The sequence below is a fragment of the Aethalodelphis obliquidens genome, unplaced genomic scaffold, assembly GCF_003676395.1.
Source record: "Aethalodelphis obliquidens isolate GAN/ISIS:26980383/991018 unplaced genomic scaffold, ASM367639v1 scaffold5, whole genome shotgun sequence".
Classification (NCBI taxonomy): Eukaryota; Metazoa; Chordata; class Mammalia; order Artiodactyla; family Delphinidae; genus Aethalodelphis; species Aethalodelphis obliquidens.
The window spans coordinates 59,596,781-59,614,822 of record NW_020837949.1 but is presented as its reverse complement, the minus strand read 5'-3'; the positions used below and the strand labels follow the sequence as shown (position 1 = coordinate 59,614,822).

General features: G+C 38.5%; 1 long non-coding RNA gene across 2 annotated transcripts in view; it reads right to left on the bottom strand.

Annotated features, from left to right (window-relative positions):
* Positions 1-18,042, bottom strand: part of LOC113618399 (uncharacterized) — a 217,640-nt gene that overhangs the window by 129,827 nt on the left and 69,771 nt on the right. For both annotated transcript variants that reach the window (XR_003432003.1, XR_003432002.1), the window contains exon 3: positions 15,586-15,677. This is a non-coding gene — a long non-coding RNA (uncharacterized LOC113618399). The remainder of the gene's footprint in view (positions 1-15,585; positions 15,678-18,042) is intronic.

Below are 18,042 nucleotides of genomic sequence, written 5' to 3'. Positions count from 1 at the left end.
CTCTTCGCTTTTGCTTGTCTGTAAAGGTTTTAATTTCTCCGTTGAATCTGAATGAGAGCTTTGTAGGGTACAGTAATCTTGGTTGTCGGTTTTTCTCTTTCATCACTTTAAACATGTCCTGTCACTCCCTTCTGGTTTGCAGACTTTCTGCTGAAAGATCACCTGTTAACCTTATGGGGATTCCCTTTTATGTTATTTGGTGCTTTTCCCTTGCTGCTTTTAATATTTTTTCTTTGTGTTTAATTTTCAATAGTTTGATTAATACGTGTCTTGACGTGGTTTTCCTTGAATTTATCCTGTATAGGACTCTGTGCTTACTGGACTTGACTGACCATTTCCTATCCCATGTTAGGGAAGTTTTCAACTATAACCTCTTCAAATATTTTCTCAGTCTATTTTTTTTCCTCTTCTTCTTCTGGTAACCCTATAATTCGAATGTTGGTGCATTGAACGTTGTCCCAGAGGTCTCTGAGACTGTCCTCAATTCTTTTTTTTTTTTTTTTTTTGCGGTACATGGGCCTCTCACTGTTGTGGCCTCTCCCGTTGTGGAGCACAGGCTCCGGACGCGCAGGCTCAGCGGCCATGGCTCACGGGCCTAGCTGCTCCACGGCATGTGGGATCTTCCTGGACCAGGGCACGAACCCGCGTCCCCTGCATCGGCAGGCGGACTCTCAACCACTGCACCACCAGGGAAGCCCTGTCCTCAATTCTTTCATTCTCTTTTCTTTATTCTGCTCTGTGGTAGTTATTTCCACTATTGTATCTTCCAGGTCACTTATCCGTTCTTCTGCCTCAGTTATTCTGCTATTGATTCCTTCTAGAGAATTTTTAATTTCATTTATTGTGTTGTTCATCATTGTTTGTTTGCTCTTTAGTTCTTCTGGGTCGTTGTTAAATACTTGTTTTATTTTCTCCATTCTATTTCCAAGATTTTGGATTATCTTTACTATAATTACTCTGAATTCTTTTTCAGGTAGACTGCCTATTTCCTCTTCATTTGTTTGGTCTGGTGAGTTTTAACCTTCCTCCTTCATGTGCTGTGTATTTCACTGTCTTATTTTGCTTAACTTACTGTGTTTGGGATCTTCTTTCTGCAGGCTACAGGCACATAGTTCCCATTATTATTATTATTATTTTTTTTGCAGTACGTGGGCCTCTCACTGTTGTGGCCTCTCCCGCTACAGAGCACAGGCTCCAGACACACAGGCTCAGCAGCCACGGCTCACGGGCCTAGCTGCTCCGCAGCATGTGGGATCTTCCTGGACCAGGACACGAACCCGTGTCCCCTGCATCGGCAGGCGGACTCTCAACCACTGCGCCACCAGGGAAGCCCATTCCCATTGTTTTTGGTGTCTGCCCCCAGTGAGTAAGTTTGTTTCAGTGGGTTGTGCAGGCTTGCTGATGGAGGGACTGGTGACTGTGTTCTAGTGGGTGTGGCTGGATCTTGTCTTTCTTGTGGGTAGGTCGTCGGGTGGTGTGTTTTGGGGTGTGTGTGAACTTATTATTATTTTAGGCAGCCTCTCTGCTAATTGGTGGGGTTGTGTTCCTGTCTTGCTAGTTGTTTGGCATAGGGTGTCCAGCACTGTAGTTTGCTGGTGTTTGAGTGGAGCTGGGTCTTAGCATTGAGATGGAGATTTCTGAGAGAGCTTTTGCCATTAGATAATATGTGGGGCTAGGAGGTCTCTGGTGGACGAATGTCCTGAACTCGGCTCTGCTACCTCAGAGACTCTGACCTGACACCCAGCTGGAGCACGAAGACTCTGTCAGCCAAATGGCTCAGAAGAAAAGGGAGAAAAATAAGTAAAATAAAATTAAATTAAATTAAAAAGTTATTAAATTAAAAATTTAAAAATATTATTATTAAATAAAACATTAATAAGTAATAAAAATAAGACAGAGAGCAACGAAAAGAAAAAAGCAAATCCACCAGTGATAACAAGTGCTAAAAATTATACTAAAAAAAAAATAATAATGGACAGACAGAAGCCTAGGGCAAATGGTAATTGCAAAGCTGTACAGACAAATCATACAAAGAAGCATACATACTCACAGAAAGAGAAAAAGAAAAATATATACATAATAAAGGAAGAGTGCAACCAAACCAATAAACAAATCTACCAATGATAGTAAGCTCTAAATACTAAACTAAGATAAACATAAAAGCAGAAACAAATTAGATGCAGAAAGCAAACCTCAAGTCTACAGTTGCTCCCAAAGTCCACCACCTGAATTTTGGGATGATTTGTTGTCTATTCAGGTATTCCACAGATGCAGGGTACATCAATTTGATTGTGAAGATTTAATCCGCTGCTCCTGAGGCTGCATGGAGAGATTTCCCTTTCTATTCCTTGTTTGCACAGCTCCTGGGGTTCACCTTTGGATTTGGCCCCACCTCTGCTTGTAGGTTGCCTGAGGGCATCTGCTCCCTGCCCAGACATGACGGGGTTAAAGTAGCAGATAATTAGGGGGCTCTGGCTCACTCAGGCCAGTGGGAGGGAGGGGTACAGAATGCGGGGAGAGCTTGCGGCAGCAGAGGCCGGTGTGATGTTGCAACAGCCCGAGGCACGATGTGTGTTCTCCTGGGGAAGCTGTCCCTGGATCATGGGACCCTGGCAGTGGCAGGCTGCACAGGCTCCCAGGAGGGGAGGTGTGGATAGTGACCTGTGCTTGCACACAGGCTTCTTAGTGGCTGCAGCAGCAGACTTAGTGTCTCATGTCCATCTCTGGGGTCCACGCTGGTAGCTGTGGCTTGTTCCTGTCTCTGGAGCTCGTTTAGGTGGTGCTCTGAATCCCCTCTCCTCGTGCACTCCAAAACAATGGTCTCTTGCCTCTTAGGCAGGTCCAGACGTTTTCCCAGACTCCCTCCTGGCTAGCTGTGGCATACTAGCCCCCTTCAGGCTGTGTTCACACAGCCAAACCCAGTCCTCTCCCTGATGATTAGTGATGTTGATCATTTTTTCATATACCTGTTGGCCATTTGCATGTCTTCTTTGGAGGAATGCCTGTTCAAGTCCTCAGCCCTTTTTTTTTTTTTCTTTTGCGGTATGTGGGTCTCTCACTGTTGTGGCCTCTCCCATCGTGCAGCACAGGCTCCAGATGTGCAGGCTCAGCGGCCATGGCTCACAGGCCCAGCCGCTCTGCAGCATGTGGGATCTTCCCGGACCGGGGCACGAACCCGTGTCCCCTGCATTGGCAGGCAGACTCTCAACCACTGCACCACCAGGGAAGCCCCCTTCAGCCTATTTTTAAATTGGGTTATTAGATTTTTAGAATTGAGTTATATGAATTCCTTACATATTTTGAAGATTAATCTTTTATCAGATATATGGTTTTCAAATAGTTTCTTCCATTCTATAGGTTTGGTTTTTGCACTGTTGATTGTTTTGTTGTTGTTGTTCTGCTGTGCAGAGTTTTTTAGTTTAATGTAGTCCCACTTGTTTATTTTTGTTTTCGTTGCCTGTGATTTGGGTATCATATCTGTGAAATTATTACCAAGACCAAGGTCATAAAGATTTCCCCCTATGTCTTCTTCAAGGAATATAACACTTTTAGGTCTTACATTTAAGTCTTTAACCCATTTTGAGTTAATTTTTATGTATGGTTTAAGATAAGGGTCCAATTTCATTCTTTTGTGTGTGGTTATCCAGTTTTCGCAACATCATTTATTAGAAAGACTACCCTTTCAGCACTGTGTATTCTTGGCTCCCTTGTCAAAGATCAGTTGACCATATATGTGTTGATTTATTTCTGAACTCTCTATTCTGTTCCATTGGTGTATATGTATGTTTTTATGCCAATACCATACTGTTTTGATTACTATAGATTTGTAATATATTTTGAAATCATGTAGAGTGATGCCTCCAGCTTTTTTCTTCCTTCTTAAGATTGCTTTGGCTATTTGGGGTCTTTTGTAGTTCCCTATGAATTTTAGAATTGTTTTTTCTATCTGTAAAAACTGCCATTGGGATTTTGACAGGGACTGTATTGAATCTGCAGATTGCTTCGGTTGTATGGACATTTTAACAATATTGTCTTCCAACTGATAAAAAAGCTCTCTTTCCACTTGTTTGTTTCTTCTTTAATTTCTTTCATCAATCTGTTGTAGTTTTCAGGATATAATTCTTTCGCCTCCTTAGTTACATTACACTTAACTATTTTCGTTTTGGTACTATTTTAAATAGCACTGTTTTCCTAATTTCCTTTTCAGATAGTTTGTTGTTAGTATATAGTAATGCAATGGATTTTTGTATGTTGATTTTGTATCCTGCAACTGTATGCAATTCAGTTATTAGTCCTAGAAGTTTTTTAAAACGGAGTCTTTAGTATTTTCTATGTATAAGATCATGTCATCTTCAAAAAGGTTACACTTTTACTTCTTCCTTCTTATTTTGGATGACTTTTATTTCCTTTTCTTGCCTAACTTCTCTGGCTAGGATTTCCAGAACTATGTCAAAGAGAAGTGGTGAAACTAAGCCCAAAGTTAACAGAAGGAAGGAAATAACAAAAATAGAGCAGAAACAAACAAAATAGAAAATAAGAAAACAACAAAAATGAAACTAAGAGTTGATAAACCCTTAGCTAGACTAAGAAAAAGAGAGAGAAGAGTCAAATAAAATAAAAAATTGAAGAGCAGACATTACAGTTGATGCCAAAGAAATAAGGAGGATTATAAAAGACTGCTATGAACAATTATACACCAAGACACTGGGTAACCTAGAAGAAATGGATAAATTTGTAGAAACATACAACTTACCAAGAGTAAATGAGGAAGAAATAGAAAGTGTGAACAGACCTGTAACTAATATGGTTACAGGTCAGTAATCAAAAACTTCCCCCTCAAAAGAAAAGCCCAGGACCAAATGGTTGGTTTTACTGGTGAAATCTACCAAACATTTAAAGAAAAATTACTGCCAATTCTCAAATTCTTTCAAAAAACTGAAAAGGAGGAAATACTTCTAAACCCATTTTATGAGACCAGCATTATCTGATAACAAAGCCAAAGACACTACAAGAAAAGAAAACTGCAGGCCAATATCCCTGATGAATATAGATGCCAAAATCCTCAAGAAATACTAGCAAATAGGACCCAACAGCATATTAAAAGGATCATACACCACGACTAAGTGGGATTTATTTCTGGGATGTAAGGATGGTTCCACAAAAATCAATTAATGTGCTGCATCACACTAAAAAAAAAAAAAAAAAAAAAAAGATAAAAATCACATGATCATGTCAATAGATGCAGGAAAAGTGTTTGACAAATTGAACATCCTTTCATAATTAAAAACTCTCAACAAACTAGGAATAGAAGGAAAGTATCTTAACATACTAAAGGCTATTATATATAAAGCCCACAGCTAACATCAAGTATACTCAATGGTGATATGTACAATTTTAATATCTTCCTGGCAGACTGACCCTTTTATAATTGTATAGTGTCCTTCTTTGTCTCCTATGACAGTTTCTGACTTAAAGTCTATTGTGTCTGACATAACTATAGCCACCCCTGCTCTCTTTTGGTTACCATTTTCCATCCCTTCACTTTCAGTGTATGTGTGTTCTTAAACCTGAAGTGAGTTTCTTGTGGTGATCATATTGAAATATACAGACATATCAAATCACTATGCTGTACACCAGGAACTAACATAATGTTGTAGGTCAATTATACTTCAAAAACAAACAGATTTATACAAAAAGAGACTAGATTTGTGGTTATCCAAGGCGGGGGTGGGGGTGGGGTGAAGTTGAGGAATGGGAATTGGATGAAGGTGGTCAAAAGGTACAAACTTCCAGTTATAAGATAAATAAATACTAGGGATGTGATGTACAACATGATAAATATAATTAACACTGCTGTACTTTATATATGAAAGTTGTTAAGATAGTAAATCCTAAGAGTTCTAATCACAAGGAAAAAATTTTTTTCTACTTCTTTAACTTTGTATCTATATGAGATGATGGATGTTTACTAAACTTATTGTGGTAATCATTTCATGATGTATATAAGTCAAATCATTATGCTGTACATCTTGCACTTATACATTGCTGTATGTCAATTCTATCTCAATAAAACTGGAAGAAAAAAATAAAGTGAGTTTCTTGTAGACAGCATATAATTGGGTGTTTTTCAAAATCCAGCCAGCCACTCTATGTCTTTCCTTGGGGAGTTTAATCCATTTATATTTAAAGTAATTATTGATAGGGAAGGATTTACTATTGCCATTTTGTTAGTTATTTTTTAGTCTTATAGTTCTTTTGTCTATCTTTCCTACTCTTGTTGTGTTCCTTTGTGTTTTGTTGATGTTTTGGGCATTGATTTCCTTTGATTCCTTTCTCATTTCCTTTTGTATAACTTCTATAGGCTTTTGTGTGTGTGGGGGGTTACCTTGGTGCTTCCATAAAATATCTTACAGTTATAATAGTCTATTTTAAGGTGATAATAAGTTAGATTGCATATAAAAACTCTACACTTTAACTTCTCCTCCAACACACAGTTTTTTGTTATTTCACAATTTATATCTATTTATATCATGGATCTTTTAACATATTTTTATTTATAGCTATTTTTAATACTTTTGTCTTTTAACTTTAATACTGGAATTAAAAATGATTTACCCATCCCACTACAATAATATAGTATTCTGTATTTGTCTATGTATTTATCTTTACCAAACAACATTATTATACTTTATCCTCACCACAGTCCTCTGGGGCAGGTATTATCATTCCCATTTCCAGATGAGGAACGGAGGCTCAGAGATATTTTGAGGACTTGCTCAAATTTTCACCAAGTAAGTAGGGAATGAAAATTTAAATGAACTGGACGCATTGAATGTAGGTCTGTTTAACTATAAAAGTTGGTGCCTTCATTACTATACTAGTTTTCTAAGGCTAGATGCCAAAGCCTGGAGCATGATCCCATTGTTTAGTCCTCTTTGTTGTTGTTGAATTAGAGGTCTTCAGGTTCTCCTGCCAATACATGACCATTCTCTGGGAGGAAGAGCTTAGCCTACACCTAAAGTGTGACGATCCAACTTCTTAGCTTTATGGTACAATCTTCTTTTCTCACTTTACAGGATGTCTCTTGCCTGTGTCATCCATTCCAGGTATTCTCATTATCCTCTTACCTCTCCTTCTCACTCCCAAGGTTAGGGAAACCTTGCTTCTTCTCCTTTTCCTTCTTCTTCAAGGTCAAGGTCACCATCAGCCAAGGTTGTTCAACATGGGAATTTCATTTTTTGTTTCTTTGCTCTATTTCATTCCATCACTCATTCAACCAGTCAGCAAGTCCTATAGATTCACCCACGACATCCCCCAACCGTCCTCTTCCATGTCTTCATTGCTATTACCAGAGTTCAGGCTCACACCATCTTTCATTTGGACACTTACAAGAGCTTCCTTATGGGTCTCCCTGGTTCAAGTCTCTCCTTGTTCCATTCTACCACTCCCCAACTCCACCCACCTACACATACTGCTGCCCTGGCTTGGATCATAGAGCCAGACCTGAGCCAGTCCCAATCAGTTTTAGGAGCCTTACCAGTCCACCTCTACCCTGACAGTTCTAGGCTCCAGTGAGGCCAAATTTTCTTGCTATTCTTTGAAGGCACCAAACTCTTTCGCACCTTGACCTTTGTACAAACTGTCTTCTCAGCCTCTAATAAATATCCATTTTTATATTTCTCCCAAATAAACATCTATATGCCCTCAGAGAATAAACCTAAATGCAATCACCTAGTGAGATATTCCTTGACTCCTTGAGACTGTTCTTTCTACCCTCTTCTGTGTTCGTCTTCCTACCTCATACATGCCCCTATTACTACTTTTAACACACTATGAAAATTTTTTGTTTGTACTTATGATGCCCCTTTAATCTGAGAGCTTCTTAACAGAAGGGCCACTTCTTAGCATCTGTTTTATTATGAAATATTTTAAGTATTAGTAAAAAGTATGGCTAATAATATAATGAACACCATGAACTCATCTTCTGGCTTTGTCATATTTGTTTCAGATCTTTTTTAATAAATAGAATATTACATATAGATTGAAGACCTCTGTGTACCTTCTTCCATCCCATTCCCTCTCTTGCCAGAAGTACCCACCACCCTGAATGTGCTCTCTCTCATGCCCATACATATTTTTACATTTACTTCATGTGTATGCATGTATGTATCCATAAACAATAACTTTGCAAGTTTTTAAAAAAAGGTTTTTAAAAATATCATCCTGTGTGTATCCTTCTACAACTGAATTTTTTTCTACTATTGTGTTTTGGTGGTTTAGCCACTCCTTCATTAGTTTTAACTACACAGCATAGTATTGTTTTATAAACACAGCCTTATTTATCTGTTTTTCATTGATCTTTAGGCCTTTTATGATTTTTAAAGTCCATGTCTCCTTGAGCACATTTGAGAGTTTCTCTAGGATGTAGAAGCACTGGGTTGCAGGTTATGAACATTTCTAACCTCAGGACATACGGTCACATTATTTGTCACAGTGGTTACATGTATTTATGCTCCTCCCAGCAATGTAGAGTTTTTCTAACTCCCTTTTATTCCTATTGCTTAGCAAAAGCCTGGCACACAGGAGATGTACTATATCTGCTGACAGTGACTGAGTAAATAAGTGAATGATGCTTGAATGTATAGAACATGAGCTAGAAGAAGCAGAAATACAAGTACTTTAAGTGAAATCACCAATAGAAGGTCTAGGCCTGTGCTGTTTAAATGTAAATTAATCAAAATCAAATTAAATAAAAGATTCAGTTCCTCAGTTACACATTTTGAGGGCTCAAATGTGGCTAGTGACTACTGACTACTACAAGAGACAACACAGATAAGAATCCTTCTCCATGACAGGAAGTTCTATTGGACAGTGCTGGTCTAAAAAACAGATCTTTCTCTTTTCCTCTCTTTCCTCTTTCCTCTCTTCCACTTCCAACCCTCCTCAAGCATCTAGTACTTTCTTAGTCCTTTCTGTATTCCCGGAATTCCCACTGCACTTGTCTTCTTGGGCTGGAATTCATAATTCATGATTTCTCATCTGATTTTTTTCAAACTGTGATAAAATACATATAACATAAAATCTACCATTTTAACTATTTTCCAGTGTACAACTTAGTGGCACGAAGAACATTTACACTGTTATGCAACCATTAACACTGTCCATCTCCAGAACTTTTTCATCTTCCAAACTGAAACGCTGTGATCGTTAAACAATAACTGCCATTTCACCCTTCCCGCAGCCCCTGGCAACAACCATTCTACTTTCTGTCTCTATGAATTCGACTACCCTAGGTACCTCATATGTGTGGAATCATACAATATTGTCCTTTTGTATCTGGTTAATTCCACTTGGCATAATACCTTCAAGGTTCATCCATGTTGTATCATGTATCAGAATTTCATTCCTTTTAAAGGCTGAATAATATTCTATTGTATGTAAATGGCACTCTTTAGCTGATTTTACCTTTGTCTCTGTCCCTAGCAAACAAATGCAAACCACAGCATTAACAACTGATACAGGTTTAATACAGGGGCCCTAGATGCAACACTGGAAAGAACAATGCACCAGGAATGAGGAGTATTGGGTTTTGGATTCTGGTACCCACTTGCTACATGATACCTGGGTGGCCTTGGAAAGTTACTTTAACTCTCCAAGCATCATTTTCCTCATCTAATCTAAAAAAGTAAGATCTTTCTGTCATTCTAAAATCTTGTGGGTTTAAGAGTGTTCTTCAATGCTTTGATTCAAAGTCAACGAAGAAAGTGGATTTGAAGGCTTTGTAGTAAGGTGAGTAAGGGACATACTTTGGAAAAGAGTGGCTTCTAAAACTATCCAATTCCACAAAAAAAAGAAAAGAAAAGAGAGAGGCGGGGGAGAGAGGCAGCTTATACTATGAGAAAGGCCATAATGCATTAGATACGTCTGTGTATGATGTCTCCCAGTCTAGAGCTGAGCATGAGTCTAGGAGAATTTTTACCTATTTCATTTAATTTTCAACTAGGTCTCTGAGACCTTCTATATCTTGTTATTTATTAAAACTTAGTCCCATATAATATTTCAAAAGAGGAATTAAATTTCAATATTTTGTATATTATCAATTTTCTTCTATATTGTTATTATTCTCTAGTTTATTTCCTTTTACTTTTTCCATTTGTAAATGATTATGATCCTCTCATCTTTACCCTTTAGAGATACGTTTGTTCCTAAGTGCAGTTAAGGACTACCCCAGAAAGTAGACAGTAGCAGTGTGGCCAAAAAAAGGAGCAGGGATTGATTACATTCCTCTTACTGTACTCTGGCTGGGGAATGACGTGAAAAGGAAGGACAGAACTCTGAAGGCCTCATCTTCCCATGCTTTCTAAATTTCATCCCTAGCCTTAGTACTTACTTATGTTTTCACTGTTGTGGTCTCTGAATATTCTTCCATGGACTCTAGGCAAAGAAACCGATGTACATTTTTTTATGCCCATTTTCTTTATGTATGTGTTTTGCGGATTTAGCCATGTGGACACATATGACACTAATTCACTAATTTTAACTCCTGCATAGTATTATGTTTTATGATCACAGCACAGTTTACTTATCTGCTCTTCCATTGATGCTTAGGCTATTTTCAATTTGTTATTGTACATTTCTCCATGAATAGATATGAGGATGGTTTCAAAACCCTCCTGCTTGAGCCAGGTTTAAGAAATTTGCTTTCCTTATTTTCTGATATAAAATTTCTATGAACCCCAAAGAGTATATTCATTCAACAGAAATAAACTGAGCTCCTGCTGAGTGCAGAGACACCAGGTGAAGCAGAAACTAAGTCCCTGTTCTTGAGGAGGGGCCACTGGAATGGGATAATTATCGAGTAATAGTGCAAATAAATAGAACATTACAAGTGTAATAAATAACTTGAAGGAAAAGTCTGTTATCCTGTAACCATACAACAGGAGAATGTGTTCTTGGTTGAGGGCATCTGTGTTGGTTTTCCTGAAGTAGTGATGCTTGGCCTAAAAGGGAAAGAGAAATGAGAGAGAACTAGCCTGGTAAGGGATATGCAGTTTGGGCCAGGTGCGGGTAAGCAGAATCACAAGCAGAGGGGAACAGCAGATGTACAGGCCTTGGGCTGGAAGAGAAACTGGCCATTTTAGAGAGAAGGCCTATGTGACTGGGACAAAGAGTGAAGGGAAAGAAGGTGTGAGAAAAACTCGAGAGCTATTTGGGCCAGAGCACACAGACCCTTTTGGCTTTTAGCTAAGATAAAGGAATGCCATGGACTCGTTTTAAGCTAGTAAGTGATAGTATTGAATTTGGATTCTGAAACAGCAAATTCACTGGCTCCAGTATGGTGGAGGCTTCGTTTGGATTCCTGCTTCAGTTTCTGCTGGATTCATGTGATTGAAGCTAAACACCTTATATCACTGGCAGGACTCAGTCATTCTCCTGAAGAGTGACTGAAATGAGGAAATGCTCTTACGTAGGAGGATCTGCTCTTAGGGCAGGATGCATAGCAGAGCGAGGAAATGGGTTGATATTTTCATGAAGTGGTGAGAACCTTTAGAGAATCAGGAAATGTAAAAGAGGAGTCAAGGTAGGGGAGAATCTGTCTAACGAAGAGAAAAGGATGGGGAGAGGAAAGAGAGGCTGAGAGTCTGGCTTCCTAAGAAACCTTTTGGTCAAGCCAGTGGGTACAGAAATCAGAATGAACCAGGCAAAACCCAGGGGTAAGGCATTAGCAGAGACTTCAGTTGAAATGTGGAAGGAAAACATAGCTCTCTAGGCAGTCCAAAATGGACCAAATAGCCCACAAATTGCACAACACAGCAACTAAAATCCTCTAGCCTCTGGGAGGCCTGAGTGCGCCTAGACTCAGCCCATGATTAATCTCTCCTTCTTCTTAGAAAATCAGAGTCATGATCTGTGACTTGTGGTACCAACATCATAATGGCTCCTGCTGGGTAATTCTCACACGCCACTCCATGCTCCCTGGGCTCTGGCCCCGGTCTCAGCTCAGTAAACATACTTGACAAGACTATCATGACTCTTAAAGAACCAACTTTCACTTCACCTATTATCTAGCAGTATGTTTTTCCTTCTCATGCTTTGAATAGATGTTTACTTTCTAAGACAAAGGGGAAAGAAAATGAATTCCGAGACTCAGTTTGCAGTTGGTGAAATGCTTTGCAATCAGAGGGGGAAAGAACTTTTCTGGAAAACAATGATTTTATTTGGCTTTTTCAAAAAGTATGTATTACCATAAGAATGACTCAGCCGCTAGCACAAACACAGTTGCAGAGAAGAACCTGACTGAAGCATAATTGATTATGCTGGACAATTACAAATGCCCTTATTAAATAATCGCATTTAAACCACATGATAGTTTTACAACTGATTTATAAAAACAAAATTGTGAAAGTTTAAGTGACATAATTGTTCTCAGCATCACTACAATTTTCAAATGAAGCAATTTAGCTTTAGAAGCAATTTCACTTCTCATTGCGATGTTATTTTGGTGTCGGGCTGCAAGCTTCTGTTCCACTCCAGAGTTCTAGGAATGATGGTTAACACTTCCCTCTCCTTGGTTAAGCCAATGATGCATTTTTCTAATATACGAGTCCTTCACATTCTGCTGCAGCTCCAGCAGGTTATAAAAAGAATGATTTGTAGGCCTCCAACTATTTACATGGTTTCCATTTAATGAGACTATTAGCTTCTGCATAGATGTGGGAAATGTAAATCTTTCTGAGACTGGGGGTATTGGTGAACTCAGAATAAAAATGGCAAAAACAAAGTATCTTGTGTTTGAAGGTATCAACCAATAATGTTAAGACTTTGCATAGTTTTCTCTCAGAACTATATCCCTACCGGAAACCATAAGGGAAATGGCCCGCTATCTCTGGCACATCTCCTGGAATGTTAATCAAAAGTCTGTATTTTCAGGTGCATGAATAAAGACCTTGAAACATTCAACAGATAAAAGCCAATGCCATTAACATTCCTTTATTTAGTTTCTGTGAATTAAATGGTTTTATACAACTACTGTCTCAGTATCACACTCACAACTCCCAAGGCATGTTCTACACTGGTAATAAGAGCTAAACCTTCTGTATTTCATTTCAGTCTTGCTGATAGCATTTATCAGCAAAAATCTGGCTAAAAACAGAATATGCAACTTAAGCCTGATCATAACTGGGCTGCAGAGGAGGAAAGTGGGGGATTATCTGGAGACTGGGAGCACAAATATAAGATTGTATTGTCATTGTGTGCTATAGGCCTTTTACAAACTATAGTGTAAGCCCCAGCTGACAGGCCTTTTCACAACTGACAGAGGAAAATATGAAACTTAAATTCTTCATGACAGATAAATCTGCTGAATGAAAGGAAGACCAATAGGATAATGGTGGGACAAAAAACATATTGCTTTTGGGTAACTCCCTTAAATCTACCTCTTTTGTAAATATACAAAATAGGCATTCAATGAATATCTTCTAAACTCCTATCAGCTTTGCTAAGCAAGCTGTTAAGTTGGAATGATAAAAATAAGCATCTTTTCTTCAGCAGATGAATACAGAGTCTTATAAAACAGGGGTGGCAGATTAAATTTAATATGTGGGCATGAAAGATGCTTCCTGGATGACTATCAACTGGAGTGGATTTCCTGAACCAAAGTTGACATATTACTATTGTAGAAGGCTGATTAATTGAGATATTAAATATACCTAATCCACCATGATTGGGATCTTTGTCAAAGTTTTTAAAAGTATGACTATAAGTAATTGCTCTTTTCTGTCAGTGTGTCCCAAGTCCATGAAATGTAACCAGAGACCATCTTTTAGGATTAATATCATTGGCCTTTCCAGTGGTGATACATACTTTTTACCCTTGTCAATGGCCCTAGGGTTCTTTGCCTTTCCCATGCTAGTTTAGTATTGGCATTTTTCCCTAGGAAAATTCACCCTGGTTGGCTATACTAGTTCTGCCCAATTCCAGTGGTGGCCAATGGTAAATGACCTCAAACCATGAGAGGCCAGATTAAACTGAAAAGTACAGTTTCTTGTATAGGTTTTTAACCCTTGCGGCTATTTAGCTATTTATTGTGTCACCTCACTGCTCCTGGAGGAAGCTTTCTGAGCAGCAGCACCTCTAGGCGGAGAGGAGGGATTAATGCAGGTTCCTCAGTAGAGGCTGCCTCTCCTGTTAATGGATGGCTGAAGTACCTTGGCAAATCCCAGCTTGAGTTCATAGACAGGTCTTGTTGAGATATCCTGAAGCAAGTTACAGTACCCAAGAGCAGATCTGCCTTAAACTGTCACTTTCCATGGTTGCCAAGTAATTCATGGCTAATCTTCAGCACCGAACTCAAGGTGAGAACTAGAGAGGGTGGGAGGGAGGGAGGGAGAGAGAGAGAGAGAGAGAGAGAGAGAGAGAGAGAGAGAGAGAGAAAGAGAAACAGAGGGAGAATGAATGAGTGAAAGAAAAGATGAAACAGGTTAAGAGTGCTGTGGGTCATTTTTCTGACCAGTATGGTTTCGTCCATTAGCCAGACAGTCCTGGAATGTCTGGCAGCAGGACTAGGACATAGTCTCAGGCCATGGGGATCTCCCACTGAATCAGAGGGAAGAGGAAGAAAGACAGTGAGAGTTAGACTATGAAAAGGAAGAGGGCCTGGAGGAGAAGGAGGAGGGGAGCCAGCCTAGAGTCTGAGAGAAGAATCCAGGCGCCATGGTATAACAGCTGCCTCAGGTATGCTAGCCAGTCTCAGCTCGTTCCCAGATCTTTCTGGCAAGCCCCAGGCTCACTCACACACACAACATACTCGTGCGCGCACACCCCCGCGTGCGCGCACACACGCAAACACTCACACACACTCTCAGAGCCGTGTCTGTTGTAAAGAAGCTTCTGGCCTGTCTGCAATAGTGTTTTTCAGATACTCACCGAGAGAACTGGGCTTGCTGGGCAATTTTTTCCATAACTGTGGTAAAATTGCCTAAGACCTTGGTAAATAACAAAATCTACTCAAATACAAAGGGATTTAACTTACTTTAAAGGTTATTATGTTTTGTCTGCTGGATTAAAATTGCTTCCAAAGTTATTAGAGAAACTTAACATTAGCACTTACTTTTCTATAAAGAAACAAACCACACACACACAAAGGTGCAGCATTATACAGTAATTATCCAAAATGCTACCGCTTGGAATAATAAGGATGCTGTGTGTTTACATAGAATCTTTCTTTTCCAAAGAATTCAAATAGCTACACCACTCATATCCCATTATTCCTATCAACAGTCTTCTATGAGCTATGCGGGTGGCAAGGATAATTATCTACATTAGATAGGAGGAATAACTGAGGCACAGAGAAACATTCAGGATCACACAATAAGGAAACAGCAATTGTGGATTTACTATATAAAACATTTTACCTGTCTAGAGTTTTGCTGTTTAAGTAAAATATATATTTCTCTTTTCCACTTGATTCTCTGAAGACAATTTGCAGCATCCTTCCTTTTTGGGGACTCATCTCTGACCCCTTCTTTGCATGCAATCTCTACCTTAGCACTTATCAGAGTTGTAATACTTCATTTATTTGCCTACCTCTGTCCTGATATTATATTCTTCTTGAGGGCCAGCACTTGCTCATCTCTGTACCTCCAATGCTTGAAAAATAGCTGATGCTTCTTAAATGTCTGTTGGTTGAATGAATGAAAGAAAAAACAATGAATGAATTAATGGACAATCTTCTAAGAAGAATTTCTGACAAGGTAACAATAAATGCAAATTTGGGCTTAAACTAAATATGTCTTATCTGATTTTACCTTTGCTGTGACAAATATGTCCACCTCACAAGTCTTTTAAAAATCCAGTGAATACATTTAGAGATGATTCCTTCCCTGCCTGGGCTGTTGAATTTACTGTTTGGAACAATAAACTGAGACTTGCGAATATATAGGGCTCCAGATGGTCTACTGTAATTATTTTCCCCATAGCCTTCTTTTTTTGATATCTAAGAGAAAGCATTTAGATATGGAGGTTTTGGGGAGTGTTAATATATAGTTATTATGCTGTCCCCAAAACCCTTTCCTCTGTGTATTGAATCTTAAAGCCAGATTGTTACTTGGGGTAAGGGGTATAAACCCCCAAATAACAATAGGAACAATGAATGCTCTTCAAGGAGACTACAAATCTAACTCTCTTTTATACATTTTTCAGTGATCAACACAAAAAAGGCAAGGTAATATATGTTCATCTTTACCAGATGTACTTTATGTATCCCCTTATGTTGGAAGCCTAGCAGGAGTAGAATGTCACAACAGACATTTACTGAAATACCTGGGGAAATGTAACAAAAAGTGTTAGAGGAAAATGGTCTTTCAGCTAAATTACCTAATATATTTGCTAATGGTATCTGATTTAAAAGCCATAAAAATACCAAGTTAAAAGCACATTAGAAGATGTGTTATATTTATAAGTGTTTGTCACCTTGGCAACAAAAGCTATATTCCAAATCTAACACTAGCTATGATGGGCCAAGACCTTTTAAAATTGGTAAATACTCTTTATGGCAATGATCTGCTTTCAGCTACTGAATGTTAGAACTAGAAAAGGCAAGTTCTTCATTGCATAACAAGTTTTTTTTTTCTTGTTGTTTGTTTTGCTAGCTTTCTACTATGGGTAAGCTTTTTCTTTCTATTAGTTACGATGGTTTATCATTAACAAGAAAAACATTGCATTTTCAAATAAAGCATCAGTCTTAATTTTTCCCTTCTTGTACTCAGAAATGCAGATATAATAACTTGAAGGTTACTAAAGACAGAGTTTATCTACCAACTTTACATTTCAGTTTATCAACCACATCACGGACCCTGGTCCATGAATGAAATACCACAGGTGTACATTATAAAATCGACCTTGCTACAAAAATCATCCTCCTAGACCACAAACACAGTAAGATAAGCAAAATGAGAAGACAGAAAAACACAAAGCAGATGAAGGAGCAAGATAAAAACCCACCAGACCTAACAAATGAAGAGGAAATAGGCAGTCTACCTGAAAAAGAATTCAGAATAATGATACTAAAGATGATCCAAAATCTTGGAAATAGAAGAGAGAAAATGCAAGAAACATTTAACAAGGATCTAGAAGAACTAAAGATGAAACAAGCAACGATGAACAACACAATAAATGAAATTAAAAATACTCTAGAAGGGATCAATAGCAGAATAACTGAGGCAGAAGAATGGATAAGTGACCTGGAAGATAAAATAGTGGAAATAACTACTGCAGAGCAGAATAAAGAAAAAAGAATGAAAAGAACTGAGGACAGTCTCAGAGACCTCTGGGACAACATTAAACCCACCAACATTTGAATTATAGGGGTTCCAGAAGAAGAAGAGAAAAAGAAAGGGACTGAGAAAATATTTGAAGAGATTATAGTAGAAACTTCCCTAATATGGGAAAGGAAATAGTTAATCAAGTCCAGGAAGCACAGAGAGTCCCATACAGGGTAAATCCAAGGAGAAACACGCCAAGACACATATTAATAAAACTGTCAAAACTGAAAAACAAAGAAAACATATTAAAAGCAGCAAGGGAAAAACAACAAATAACACACAAGGGAATCCCCATAAGGTTAACAGCTGATCTTTCAGCAGAAACTCTGCAAGCCAGAAGGGACTAGCAGGACATATTTAAAGTGATGAAGGAGAAAAACCGACAACCAAGATTACTCTACCCAGCAAGTATCTCATTCAGATTTGATGGAGAAATTAAAACCTTTACAGACAAGCAAAAGCTGAGAGAGTTCAGTACCACCAAACCAGCATTACAACAAATGCTAAAGGACCTTCTCTAGGCAAGAAACACAGGAGAAGGAAAAAACTTACAATAACAAACCCAAAACAATTAAGAAAATGGGAATAGGAACATACATATCGATAATTACCTTAAATGTAAATGGATTAAATGCTCGCACCAAAAGACACAGATTGGCTGAATGGATACAAAAACAAGACCCATATATATGCTGTCTACGAGTGACCCACTTCAGACCTA